Source organism: Anopheles funestus, chromosome 3RL (assembly GCF_943734845.2).
Source record: "Anopheles funestus chromosome 3RL, idAnoFuneDA-416_04, whole genome shotgun sequence".
Classification (NCBI taxonomy): Eukaryota; Metazoa; Arthropoda; class Insecta; order Diptera; family Culicidae; genus Anopheles; species Anopheles funestus.
In genome coordinates this window covers 68,833,746-68,847,398 of record NC_064599.1, presented here as the reverse complement: position 1 = coordinate 68,847,398, position 13,653 = coordinate 68,833,746, and the positions used below count along the sequence as shown (strand labels likewise).

The 13,653-nt window shown below is 43.5% G+C and overlaps 1 protein-coding gene across 9 annotated transcripts in view; it reads left to right on the top strand.

The window, feature by feature from the left end:
- The window catches only part of LOC125768657 (dnaJ homolog subfamily B member 6), a 69,783-nt gene that overhangs the window by 24,964 nt on the left and 31,166 nt on the right, over nt 1–13,653 (top strand). The window lies entirely within an intron of this gene.

The following is a 13,653-nucleotide window of genomic DNA, read 5'->3' as shown; positions in this document are numbered from 1 at the left end:
AAAGAAGGAAGTTGTTAAAGAATTTGTGAAATTTTAAAATAAAGCCCCCCAAAAAAAAGGGAGATGAAAAGCGAGATGTAAAAAATAGGAGTTTTATCAAACCGAAGGAAAAGTGAAAGGTGGCGCTATCTTCTTCAAATGAAAGCGATCAGGAAGTGAACTTTCGATTTCATAATTATTGGGTGTTGATCGATTTTTTTTTATCAAGTTGTGATAAATTCATTCTTCACCGATCGGAAATATCACACTGGTGAGATATGATAAGATTCAATGGTTGCTGTTCGTGGTCTCACGAACATTCGGATGTTATGGTTCCATGGGAGCAAAATATAATCATCATTCCCGACGAATTGAAGGATCTGCCCTGTTGCGTTATCGTGAAAGTGGAGCTGAATGTAGCACTTCTTCTCGACAGTAATTTGTTTACCTCTTAATTTATGCTCTGAATGTTCCGTAGGCGCCAGGTCAAGTAACAAAGCTGAATTTGACGATTGAAGAAACCTTGGTGAATCCGCACACCCTGTTGTGTTGTTCTTCCCAATGTACTCCACTCGATTCGGTACACTGTTGTAGATCTCTTGGGAAAAGGAGAAGTATCATTGCCGGTTCTGAAGTGCTGAAGTGCCCAGAGGTTCTGGTCAACAAGGCGAGAAGATGAGATTATCCGAAATAGAGCCGATGTTCTTTTGGAGCAAAAACCCTTTCACGGCTCACACGGTAGTTTCGAACTGATCTCTTTGTTGATATATTGTTGGAAGTAATTATTGGCTACGCCACACCCGTTCAATGGAGTGCTCTTCAAGGCGCAGGGGAAGTGCAAACAATTTACACCAAATTAGCGCGTTCGTCACTATTTCTAGCCATCGCCCAGATGGCCTCTCATTCTGTTTAAGACAATTACCGAGTGGAGACCCGTGCTGGTTTTGTGTTGTTTGGTTGCGGTGCCAAAGTGAAGCTGCGAATTGAGAACTCATTCCGATCCGTCTTACGGAAAGTGTGGTCGCCTTGATCGCCCGAGACCAGATGTGACGGTTTTTCCGTTTGGAGTTTTCGAGTGGAGCCGCGCGGAGGAACCTTGTTATGGCGATGTCTGTGTAATTGCTGTAAATAGAAGCGATGAGTGAAGCGCGCAATCAGATCCATTCTTTTTTCTCGACCTTGATCTTTGCTTATTGTTTAGGCAATCTAAAAATAGTATACATATTTTGTTGACTTCTATCAGTACGTTTGTATTAAATCTTGGGTTGAATTATTAATAATATTGTAAGAGATGTTTGAGTCAATTTAATATCAATATAGGGAGTAGTTTATTGTTTTTAAACAAGTTTTAAATGTTTTTAAATAATCCTTAATCGTAAATTCATATGCTGACCAAATATTTGACTGAACGAACAATAACTCATTCATACAAATATCTGTTTACCATTCCCGGAACGAATCGTAACGCATTTGCGTTTCAATTTCACTTACGCATGATCTACTTTCGAACGTACAGGAAATTATTTCTCTTTTATTTAAACACATTCCCATTTGCCCCATCTGCAAATCGTCGCGATTCAATGCAATCGATCGTGCGTGACAGAACAGTTACACGCGCTGGAATGAATTTTAAACTAATTATTTGTTTTCCTTTTATTCTCTCTTTTTATCATTTCAGAAGAGGTTAGTTGTACAAACGACTCCTGCTGGCTGCACTTTTTACAGATTGTTTGAACCGGCACACTTCTCACCCACCTGCGTTCGGGCCGAACGATTTCCGGTGCTGTTGTTGCCGGTTGCCTGAACCGCTACACCGTACACATTGCTGCTGGCCAGAAAGTAAAAGGTTCATAGTGATAGTGTCACGCAATGTGGCGCGTCCATATGCAGGAAACGGTTTTCATGTGCCCGTTTCAAACGAAGCAAATTCTAGACGGTTGAGACAGCGTCAAACACACACAATGTTGCCTCCCTTAGCCTTAATGACGGGGATCCATCGTAAGGGTCCATCGTTTACCAACCGAAAGGAAACGCTCAATTGCATTCATTTTGGATAATTTTAGCTTGATTGGTTTTGTTTCATGTTATCACGATAATAATGGACGAACCGGGCCCACAGGTCGGTCTACATCTGAAATGGGGTTTTGCCGTTGCTGCCCGTTTCCCGGTCACAGGCGTACCAGAGATAGTTTTTTTTCTTGTATTAGTTACTGCTTGCACCAATTTCACTGAACGTGTAGTACCGCAAGGCTAATCAATTGTACCGTGAAGTTCAAACAGAGAAAGAAATGGCAGCGTGAAATGATACGAAACGCGCGCGAAAGTAAATTTCTACGGGATGTGTTGTGCGGCAGCAAAAAAGTTGCTCCACAATCGCCAAGAACAGCCCCATGATTAAGTTTAGCGGCGCACATCAATCGAGAGAGCCTCCTAAAAGTGTCATTTATGTTTTTCTCGTTCTTTTTTTGCTGTCACAGATCGTTACAAATTCGACACGTACGTATTCATTCGGAAACTCGTCCACCTTTTTATCAACTACTTGCATCTCAGATCTCATTTCGTTTTGCAGGTTTTGGTGGACTTCATAGCCAGAGGGTGCATGATTTTTGCTTCCTAGCTATGTTTAACGTGCCCGTTCAACACGAAGAAATCGATTGAACATGGAACAAATTGTTACTAGCTGGAAGGCAGGCCTGAGTGTGTATAGCTCGTCGTCGTCGTCGTCGGTGACCGTACAACAGGAAATGATTTTCAATTTCGAACGCGCCGGAGGACGTCGTTGTTGTTGTCGCAAGCGATACTCGTAACCCTGTTAGTAGTTTTTCTTACATTGCGGGCGTTTTGCAGCTTTACAACGGTGTTTGTAGCTTCAACAAAAGCTCCAGCAGAATGAAAACGACTGCTAACGAGTACGGTACGGAGTAAACCCAGCCTGAAAGCATAAAGGAAGTAATCTGAATCCATTCTCAACTTCAAAGTGCTGACGATCAAAGGCGAAAGTATAAGGCTTTTTGTTAGTGCAACACTCCCGCGTACTGCTGATGCTATAACATCCACACAACCACTTTACGCCGGTGCTGCTGTTTGGAATGGAAAGTTTGTACTAAAATAGAATTGTCAACTATGATACCGCTCGGTTTTGAAGAGGCTGCAAGGAAACAACAGCCCCTCGGAGCTAGAACGCACGTAAAGCCTTTCGTAACGAGGCATCGTAACCTCTTGTCCTACAGGATCGTTACGACTGTTGGCGTCGAGAGCGCACCCTTCACAGTGCAGTGGCGCCAGGAGAAACTTTGCTTTGATAAGACCCATAGTTTCGCATTAGTATTGTTATGGACAGTGTCGCTTACTTCCAGAAGCCGAACTCCTAACACCGCAGTCGGTTAAGTGAGCACGGCAACAAACTTTGGAAGCAGTAAAGCCACCGTAACAACTCGCCCGGGTGTGTTGACTCGCTTCCCGTACGCATGGAAACGATGTTAGCATATCCGGCATTAAAACGTTCCGCTTACATCATCGTTTGAGCTTTGGGAACAGCTACAGAAAAGGGGATCCGTGTGCTGCTTGTACCTTCATAGATTATTCAAACAAGGGGAACTGGTGAGCATCCTTCGCGTATACCACCGTTCCGGCGTGTTCCCTCTCAACGGCTGTAACACTTTTATCCAATTATGTTTAATTTTTGTATTCACTTATCAGAGCCCGTACGGTTGGCGACATTGCTCGACACCACGCGGCCTGAGAAAGTGAGGAATACGCAAAGCGCCACCGCTAGACATTGTCCAACGCGCCCGGTTTTAGTGAGTGAGATCCGTTGGCACTTTCGGTTGGGTTGGGCGTTGAAGTTTCAGGGAAATAGCTTTGCAAGAATTATAAGGATTACCTGTCCGTTTGCAAACACGAAGAGAATAATGCCCCGAAACAGTTAACAGCATTGAAGCTTAACATTAATAGCCAATGAAGATGTTGAAAGACTGGTTGAAGCATTTGTGATGATTGAGCCAATGTTTCGAAGGATAATTTGATGTAGTTGATCGAAGATGTAATTTCATATAATATGTTTTCTTCTAAGCAATAGAAACATGGTAAAGCGCTACAAATTGGATTGACACAAGGGTACATCGATGTGTATAAAGTGCGATTTAAATTTACAAGCCACGAGGCCCCTGACGGTTACATTCTTTTCCCCAATCCGGCTTATACGGTCCGGGAGTAGCATTCAATTAGATTGCGGCACACACTTGACGGCGCAAATTAGAAGTGTTGAGTGAATCACCAACATATGTAACCAGTCGCGCGTTATGCTTGTCTAATAATCGCTCATTTCTTTCGCCTCCTGAACGATTTGTGGTTTCGTCATGGCATTTTGTTCTCGTTTTCGCTTTCATTTCGTTACGAACTTTTTGTCTTTTCTTTCACCAATTTCGCTGGGAAAGATGGGAAGGGATGGTCCAGTTTTGAAGTCTTCATTTGTTAGCTGATGGCAAGAAAGCCACCGCGGTGTAGTGGAGCTTTTGCTGTCGAAACAGAGCGATCGAGATATAATCACCGCAAACGTGTGCGCGCGCGCGCATACACACACGGCCACCGATTTTTAATGACTGTAAAATACCGGAGTGCGTGTGTCTCGGTCGATGGATGGATGTTTTGCCTGCTGTGTCTTTCATTGATGATTGGTGGTTAGGATTTAGTTGGCAGTCCGGTGGGCCTAACCTCACAATTACAATTACCGTATAGGGTGCTTTCGGATCGGACGAGGTAGAAGACGTGAAGAGTTAGAAAGGTAGAAGTCGCCGACAAAGCTTATGCGGAGTGAAAGGTATTAACGGATTACAGTTATTGCAGTGAAATTAATTTATTTCGTTACGGCCATTCTCCGGGCCGAGTTGGGTTGTAAAATCACATTAGGTGTATTGATCTTTTCATTTGGTTAATTGTCATCATTATGTTTGTGTTTGTGGTTTTGTGGTGAATGCAGAAATTAAATTCATTAGCAGAAATTTCAAGATTTATGTTGCTTACACTATTATCTACATACAATCACCTAGAAAATGGGTCTTTCCAGATGAACGCAAGATATCTTAAGCGTAAAATACAAAACGAACCGATTGCTGGTCTGCCCATGGTGATCTTGTTTGATCGCGTACTTCATATGCATGAGTCACCGGAAGATTAATCACGTTCATTAAAGCGAGACAACGCGACTCGTGGGGCAACACCCCCACACGTGGTCGTGAGTACGGCGTTGAGAGCGAACATCGAATGACAGTTACGCGAGCCGAGAGGAGAGCAATCCCTTGTGCGTTTCGATTCGAAACAACATTTACCATTTTGTCATCCTCCCTTACGCGGAAATCTCATCTTTGTTCTATCAGCAGCAAACGCAAGCAAGATTACCAGTCCCATTATTGAAAGGAAATAGTGATGCTTTGTGTGAAGAGTTAGACACTGGCGTACCGGTCCCCACGCCCGCCCCAGTGTGACGTGTGGAATCTTCCGCTTATTAGGAAGGGAAATGAGCCCGGAAGAACGCACCACAGCACGGTTTTTTGCTCTGCGCGGTGGCAGATGCTTTGAATTTTGCAAACATTCACATTCCGGTCCCGGGTGGGAGAATCATTGAACTTTTCTTGAAACCTGTTTTTAACGTGTCTCGTATGTGGATGTGATCATGCTTTTGAGTGGTGAGAGACTCCGGGTTTGGGGAAGTCCGCCTTCTTCTGCCAAAGTTAGTCATCTTGCGGGTAAAGTGCAATGAACATATGGTGGCAGTGCGCCGTCCCTCACTATACGTTAGCTGTCCGAAAGTAATGTTCAGCTTAACCAGAAAATGCAATTTAATAAAAAATATATATTTCTCCTTACTTTAATGTTCCGGATTGCTTTTGATCTAGCAACTGTGCGGACTATGAACCTACACTGTCACGTTGGGTCAGTGTCTGCTCCCTAAAATTAAGTGTCTACCGGTACCAAACTTGGCTGACGTGGCCCTGACTTTCTGTAGTTTTCGTTCGCTTTGGCAAAAATTCTCATACAGACCTCATCATCATCATCACACAGCCACCTTCATAACCGTTTCGTGGGTCATCCAGTGTGTGGGATGTTCTCCCATCCGTTCCCATCTCCCGGACATGGGTTAGCTGCGACCAGCACACACTTGAGACAAGATTCCACATTTGGCACGCCTTTGCAACAACGCCAGGTCGCGCGTGTGCGCGCATTCTATTGTATGCGGGTGTGTGGAAACCATCCCCAAAACACTGTTGGGTGCTTGTTTCGGGCTAGATCATCAAACTTAACGAATTTAAACTTTCCTATTAGCGGTGAGGAGAAAACGCAGACGTATGGACGTGTGTTGGAAGGTTCGTTAGCATTGGCAATGACCCCGGTCGAGAAGGATCTTTGGTCGAAATTACCGAATTTCGTCAACCACAGGACCCGGACCAGGAATTGAACAGCAAATCATTTATTTTTGCCCGCATTTCGATTTGCGATTGGCATGGGCCAGGTGGACGAACCTGGTAGCAGTGTGTAAGGTCTACGACCGTACTCCCACCGGTCACGGTGGCCTTCACGCGAGGACGTAGATTAAGCAGCTGAAATTAGTGCAAATGTTGTGGCATATGGTCAGGTGTGCGCCACGTACTGAGCAATATGTGAGGTGGGGAATGTTTTTCACGATCATGCGATAATATGGTGCATTGGCCGAGAAGAAGCGGGTGCGGTCGGTAGTGGTCATTGCCTGGTTATTACCGGAACTCACACACACCTTTAGTCTAGACGGGCTAGGACAGGTGTGTTGGCACTACGGATAGTTGGTCCTCCTTAGGTCATTATTGCGATGTGATATTCGAATCACACTCGTGAGAGCATCGCACCTACATGGATGGAGCTGGTAGTCTGTGCTCTGCAGGTACCGTACGTGTGTCAGCTCCCACACGCGAATGCATAAATCATAAGCATTGCGTTTTTGGTGCCGCGCCAAGGTGCAAATGCATGGAGGCTCCGAATAGACACCAATTCAATGACGGATTTAATGGGGATTCGAGTATATCCATCACACGCGATTTGTGGGTTTGTTTTTCTTCGTCTTCCGGCAGTTGACGTGTAGTGTTCCTAATTCCTGTCGTGTGTGTAAACATTTAAATCATCATGATGCTGTCATTATATTCGGGAGATCTGCTAGAAATGATATATTTAGATTTTTTTTTTCGCTGAACATATCTTACCCAGTATCCCTTTCCGGCGGATGTTGAATGACAAAAAGTTACAGATATTGGAATATAGAGCAATAGGAAAGTTTGTTTTAGTATTAAATCTGCTTTAAATTAACTTTCGTGGTGTCCGAGGTCGTCATCTGTTCATTTGAAACTTGATTGAATATTAATGAACGTTTATGTTCGGTGTTTGGAAAATCTGATTGTTTTAGGACATTTGAAATATTCATGACCCTTCGTACAACCGATGATGTACTAGTGCGTGATGTCGATAGAACCAGACCGGAAACCACACTTTCGACATGAAAATAATATTGAATAGCATTAACCAGAACCGTGCAACACCCATTACCATCATCATTGAATTTTATGATCGATACATGGTGTATCAGCGTGCTGAACCTTCGCAACGCATGGCAAGGCACCAATGGAAAACGATTGCGATTGCATTTGTGGCCGTACAGTCGTAGGCTCGGGAAGGGAAAGCTTCATCAAGCGATTATAAATTCTCAGCCCATGAGTGTTGGGGCAGCATATGGTAAGTTCGTTCCCAACATCACACTAGAAGTGTTTTCAAACGGTTTGCTTCTCGTTTTAGGCATGAAAGATGGTGTGTTTAATCATAAATTTGTAATTCACGCCTTTGCAAAGCGGGCCACATTCGTTGTCGTGGTGGTGTTACGGATCAAACTCTACGAGCAATACCGATAGTGGTGTGTTGCGCGTTTGGTGGTAGATGGTGGTAGAAGTCCACGAACGGTGTCTAATGTCACGTTAGCGCTGGCTGGTTGCTATTGTGCCGCTCTGCGATGAAGAATCCGTTGTATTTGATCAGCCAATTGGACCCGAGCGAGAGAGATACTTCACCGGTGTGTGCAATGACCTAGATTTGCAGATGTGGTTTTTAAAAGCCTAACGACCAAAGGCGCTACCGTTCGGAATCGGTGGACGCTATGATGATGCGGTGACGCCTTTTTAACGGATCCCGGGGTCGGGTGTTTTATTCAATCGGTTTAGCGAAGCCACCGTTTGGTAGAATCGCAACCCCGACAATGATCCGTGCTGTTGTCCCACCCCCGGTGGTAATGTTAGTAGCATTGAGGATGACTAACCGAGAGTCTATGAGATGGGTTTGGTATCATATAACACGATAGCTGCCGTATGCGGCCGCACTTGCTTGCCATCGGACAACCTTTGGACATTACCAAGCTGAGTAATGCGCCAGGGCGATGTGCGGTGTGTACACCAGTGATTGAGGGAAGGAAGTTATGAGTGCATTGTCGGTCTGGGTAGGCCTGTTGCATGATTGATCTATCTGTACATACGTTGCGGCAAGCTTACGCATCGTTCGAGTGCAAATTGCAGTGTTCAAGGTGTGTAGTACACGGAGACAGCGAAAGCGTTGAATGTGTTGGAATAAATTGCATCGAACCAATACATTAGTCCTGGGGCACACTGCTTCAAAGAGGCTTCAAACGGTGTTACATGAAGTTGCGTTCACGCCTTGCAGATATCGAACGGTGTGAAGCTCTCGCCTGGAAAGAGCGCAATCCCTGGGGGAAAGAACTGACCGGACCTTCCGTACAAAAATATTGACGGATAGTAAAGGAGGTTAGCTTCACAATGACACTGTAGACACTCGCCATTACACTATTTTCTGATTGATCAGAGTGCTGCACAGAAATTTGATTGGAACAATGAGCAGTAAATTGATTTTTGTCTAATGTAACGCAGAGTACACTATCGCAATAGAGCGCCGGATCGATGATGATGACGCAGACCACACGAATGGCAGCCCTTGATCGATTTCATACTCCAGGAGCAGAAAGTGCACCATTACATCTTGAATCGCTATCATTAGAGCTGTCTCCCGGGGGGCATCGTTGTGGTTTCTGTGGTCCGCGAGCCTGTTTTGAAGTTTGTGTATTTTTTTTTTTGAGCTCGCGTATCTCTCGTTAAGGTGGCGCCATTATTTCTAACGTGAAGCCGGCGCACCAACAAACCATTGGAAGCGGTAGTAATTTGAAACTAATTTGTTTTTGGTTTACGTTAGTGCTATCATTATCGCTAGGTAACACTCCCTTGCTTGGTTAGGTAGCTAGATGAGGAGATGTCTTTTACAGAGATGTTAGTAGGCTACGGAGTTTGATGGGTTAATAATATGGATGCGATATAAGATACTCTAGAAAAGTGGACATGCTTGAGGAGTACATAGGTAGCAGTCATATTTTTCAGATTAAAGTTCAGAGACTCCAGTTTGCAAATATACCAATTTGATGAACGCTTCGGCAATACTGGTAATGGTACAGGAGGTATTGCTAACTGAGGCATTTAACGAGAAATGCCTCAGGCGAAGAAACTAAGAAAAGAAGCGCATATCCGATATACTACACCTTAAATCAGCTGGCAAATTTTCTGCTACTTCTCGTCTTTATCCGACTGTGTATGAAACTGGGCAGTTCATGTGGGTGATTATTAATCAACTGCACTTGGAATGGATGGTGGTTGGTTTAGGAGATGCTGGAGAGCAGGCAAGCATCGCTTGTCCAATGAATCATCGAAGTGTGACTGACATTGCCCCAGGCTCAGAAAGTTGCTGTGCACTGAAGCCCATAAAACACCAGCTAACTCACACCCGAAGAGCCTAGGTTGTGATTTTAGCGTCCGATAGAACAGACAACTTCTCGGATCCAGTTTGTGGAGAGACGAACGAACGAAGACGTAATTCACGAAGAAGCAGGATCGTCAATTATTTTCTCTCCCCTAATGAGAAGAGTGCAGCTAAGTGTACGTGTACATGTGTGGCTATTTGCTTGGTACGTTTAGAAGCACCTGGATAACCTGAAGGAAATGCAAGGAGTTTTGCTGGAAGATTAACGGCCTACAAGCGCTTAAGATGGGCTGATTGTGATCTACATTTTTGCACGAGCACAGCGTCCATACCACTTAACGAACTCTTCGGCATCCACTGAGTCAGATGAAAGATATGCTCTTCAACCGTGGTATTTTGCAGCAATTTCAATGATGTCCGATGAACAGTGAAAGATTTAGCATTCATGGAAAGATTTTAATTGGATTATAACTTATTTGCTTTGGTGTATGGGTTTGTATTGTCAGTTACTGTGCAACTCGACTAATCGAGAAATCGAACAGACCATTTTGTTAATTCGTTCGTACACTTGTGCGTTAACTGTATCCTGAGTATGTCTTCGCTAGTAACCCGCATCCAACATGCACGGCTGGAAATTCATTAGGCCTAAATGCAGTCTTGTCCTGGAAATATCTTCCCTATCAAGCCGGCTATTCGAAGAAGACCAATTTGTAGGTAATTTAATTGGGGAATTCTCCACTCTCTCTCTCGGTAAAGCGGATTGTGGACAATGTTGGAGCAAAGAATCACCAACGTGAATCGTTTCTGATAAATATTAATTAGTCGTTTACGGTCCTTGGCTTGTGGTCGCGGTCTATCGGGTCGTATTTCTTCTTTGCCGAAGAGTTTGCCTAGTTTTCGGGCGTGCGTTGCAGAGATAGTGGATTCAATTAATGCCCGTCGTATGGCTGGGCCGGTTGTTGTCTGCGTCGTCCGACGATAGCCACCGTACCACGTGTGGCGAGTTAACGATTGACAAAATCAACCCATGTTAATTGATTGGCTAATGAATCAGTGAAGAAAACGACGAAAAGAAGAATGTCGCTTTGGAGAGGAGGAGTTCAATGATCCTAGTAAAAGGGAATTTACTGATGTAGTACATCGTGAAGTTGGAGTTCGTAATGAGCCCGGATTGATATTGACCATACTCTGCAGAGTTTTGATGTACAGCAAGTGACTCCGTGCCCTCATTAGGGGTCGTGAATATTCGGTGTGCGGGTCAACGATTTAACCTCATTTGTTGGGGAATGGTTTTCTGTGGAAACATTCGAGGTTGAGAATCTGGGTCTACCACGCGACTTTCTTGATGATTGAGTGAAGTAGGCGGCTTGGGTGCGCTATAGTTAGTAGCAAATTTGGTCACGAGATATACAACATTTCTTCACCTACTAACAGTGACCACGATTTATCATATTAGGAGGCACATTTGTTGCAGATATTATTTCGTGCATTACCTAGTGATTAATTCTATTTAAAGGATTTTATTCTCTTTTTTATGTAGATTTTTTGTTTCACAGGAAAGAATAAAAGTCTGTTTGCCATCTTCGCTATCGGTTGCGATGTGTTGCTGCAATTTGTTGATATATTTTGTCGTGTTGACTGATTTACTTTATGACATTTCCCATCTTGCTTTTTCACTCTTCTCACCCTGGGCGCTGTTTGGTAGGGCCCTGTTTGGGGAGCCCTGTTGTATAAACACAAACACACCACAGACCGGCCTTTAAGCCACACATATGTATTGACAACGCCGGTGCGACACATGCGACGCGGGAGGTAGGAATTATTTTTACTTACGATACGCATACCATGTGTTCTATAAATACGTTACGCAAACTGATGGGGTTTGCTACTTGGAAGTAGAGAGATGGAGGCGAGCGACACGAAACGGAAGGGAATGAAAACCTGACCCATAACATCGTACCTCCCCTCGGATTTATGCGCGTGTGGATACGTGTCTGTGCAGTCTGAAGTGGTTTGTGCGTTCGACGAGCACGGTGTGAGATATCGGCGCCGAAGTGTAAATGAGCCTGAGAGGTCAAGTCAACGAGTTGGAGGACTGCCCTACCGTTAGCGCTTTTGTAAAGAGAATCATACGATAAGGTAGATGGTTTTCCTTGGTGTTGAAAATAATTACATTTTGTTTGAGAAATACAGTACAGCAAAGAGATGTATTTTTATAGACGTTTTATTCTTCAACATTTTTGTTTTGTAGGTAGGTATGTAGGTTATAAATTCAATTCTTTAGCATGGATTAAACCTAGATACTTAAAAAGATTAGTTATTACTATTACAAGGACTATCACAACATTACACAGAACATCTATTACAGAACATCTATTACAGAACATCACAACTCTTTTGATCCCTTCTCCAGGAATGCTTGAAAGTTCCAATTTCTGGCGTTTTCGACGTATATTGCTCATAACATTCAGGGGAGTCAAGTTCTGCGCACGAAGGCATGGCCTAGATGGGATTTTGTATCGGATCAGTCTTGTGAAGACCGACGTCCATATCACTAAACCATTAGGTCGTTTTGCTGTCAACAGTTAAAAGTTCAAATAAAACGAAGACGAAATGTCATTTTTCACATTATCCTATTTTTTCACAGAACACTCTTAACCTTCATTATTTACCAAGATGGCTCCGATGCGAAAGTAGCAAATGAAGCCGACAAAAGATAACAATTTACGTGATGCTGTTTGAATTCGAACGAATTTGACGCAACTATCGATAAGATTTTCCCAAGAATATTTCGCATTTAGCATTATCTATCTAGTAGCGGATGATTTTCTTCATTATTTCCTTCTAGCAAAAAAACAAATCTCAACGGAGAGCCCAAACAGAGGAAAGAATCAGGCGCCCCCAAAAACGCCTCGGAGCATAAATGTAAATTAATTCCTCTGTGGCAAATCCATGAAGTTCCTATCGGGGTTCTCGTCTTTCCTTTATTGTCTATTGCAAGAAGAGGCACCGGCAAAAGCATGACACGTCGATGTCTTTCTTCTTGGTGGGCTTCTCCGCCAGGCCAACAACACCAAGATAATAAATTGAAAATTATTCATGTACAAACACACACATATATAGAAGAATATTCGTTGTTTGTTTTCTTTTGGGCGGTTGAGATGAGGGCACAAGCGTCTGGGAAAATTGTGTCCAATCTCCGGGGGCCTCCCACGGGGAAGATTTTTGTTGTGTTTTTCTTTTTTTTCAAATTCTCTGCACTTCCTGGCTTGCTGCAGCGAATATCTTTGACGTTTGTTATGGTTCGCTTTGTGTACAGCCCCCAAAATTCCCATCGTTTTTTTTCTCCTGCCTTGATAGGTCCTCATTTTGGAGTGATTGTAATTTTTGGGTCTTTGCTAAAGGGAAGGAAGTAGAATGTTGTTTATGCAGTAGAGTCAATAACCTTACTCAGGAACGTCAGGAGTGATTTACGTGTGCAATCATAATCAAAATGGTTATGTGTATGCGCAGCTCTTTCGAAGGGTTTTTTTTTGTTCCCGGCGGTGTATAAGGTGTTAGACTAGTAAATGTGTCCATTTTGTTCAGATCTTCCGAAAAATGAGAACGAGCTTGAATGAGAAGAAAAGTAGCTTAGTATCGATATTGAAGAACTGAGAAAGACAGACAGAGTTAGATTTTCTGGGATTGTTTTGCGGTATCTTTGTGTCAGTTTTAAAAGATATACTGCTAAGAGTTAGGACTGTGAATACCGAAGGAAGGAAATGAAATAAAGAATTGCATTAGTCATAACTTTTCCCTAAACCTCAAGAGCAGGAATGTCCTGAATGGGAAACTGTCATCGGT